Raw genomic sequence first — 1,125 nt, 5'->3', positions numbered from 1 at the left:
AGCCCCCTTGCTCCCACCCGTGCCCACCCCAGCCGGAGAAGCGCGAGTCAACAAGTGAACAAGTTCTCCGCGGTGGGCAGAGCGGGGTCCCCCTGGGGTCAGCGCGGCTTTGCCGAGCCAGTGCCAGTGCGCTCCGATGGAAGGGTCCGCAGGAACACTTGCCAGGGAAGGGACAGGGCTCAGGACACAGCCAGGCGCCACTTCCGGTCCTCTCGGGGCCTGGCCCTCTCCTCCGCGAATGTGTTCCCTTGAGACGGTCGGGAGTGGCCAGCCCCGTCTCCAACCTGGCCGGACACAGACAGGGCCCAGAGAAGGAGCCCGGGCTGCCACCAACAGCAGGCTGAGCAGGACAGGGCCATGCCCCACAGCGGGCACCACAGCTCTGCCATCAGATTGAAGCCGCCCGAGACTCCACCCCACATACTCGCCCCCAAAGGAAGCATCCCTGACCTGAGCTCATCGGGAAGGGGACTCTGGCTCCTATCTTGCATATAAAAAACTTCAGAGTCCGTCAGTAAGTCAATCAACAAACACACGCTGTGCCTGCTGCAGAGTGGATAAGCTGTAAGCATTGGACACAGTGCAGAAACAAATTCTGAGCGGGGGAGGTGGGGAGTGTTCATGCTCACTGTAGGCAAGTGAAGCAGCCAACAGGTACAAAGGCCCTTGAACTTCTGTTTGAGTAGCCAGATAGCTACCCAGCACCCAGTGTCCTGCGCCGGGGCCCGGGGATACAGGGAGGAGAAAGGAGAGCGATCCTGGCTGCGCCTCTGGGGAAGCCTGCATTGGGCAGCAGAGCCCGGAAGGGTGAGGGAGGGCGAGGAGCACCCAGATGCGCTGTCACAGGTGCGCATGCGCTGCTGTTGGAGCGTCTCTGGACTCCCGGCTGCCACCAAAATCAAATGCAGACGCTGGGCGTGGTGGCGCACTCCGGTCACCCCAAAGCTCTGGGAGGCTGAGGCAGGAGGATGGTGGAGAATAGTTTGAGGCCAGCCTAGACTACATAGCAAGACCCGGTCACACACACACACACACACACACTCCACAGCTGAGGGTCTGGTCAGTGCCAAAGCACTTTTGCCTATAGATTTGCTCCCCAGCTCTGTGAAAATAAAAAAAAATGAT

General features: G+C 60.2%; 1 long non-coding RNA gene across 1 annotated transcript; it reads right to left on the bottom strand.

The window, feature by feature from the left end:
- Window positions 1–7: 7 nt before the first annotated feature.
- Window positions 8–802, bottom strand: LOC104869563. The gene is made up of 3 exons (XR_002025697.1): window positions 630–802; window positions 451–546; window positions 8–284 (listed from the first exon to the last, which is right to left on the bottom strand). It is a non-coding gene; the product is annotated as an uncharacterized LOC104869563 (long non-coding RNA).
- Between the last annotated feature and the right edge of the window lie 323 nt (window positions 803–1,125).

Source organism: Fukomys damarensis, unplaced genomic scaffold (assembly GCF_012274545.1).
Source record: "Fukomys damarensis isolate Sample0158 unplaced genomic scaffold, DMR_v1.0_HiC HiC_scaffold_37, whole genome shotgun sequence".
NCBI classification, from domain to species: Eukaryota; Metazoa; Chordata; class Mammalia; order Rodentia; family Bathyergidae; genus Fukomys; species Fukomys damarensis.
The sequence above is the reverse complement of the archived record's forward strand: the minus strand, read 5'-3'. Positions and strand labels throughout refer to the sequence as shown.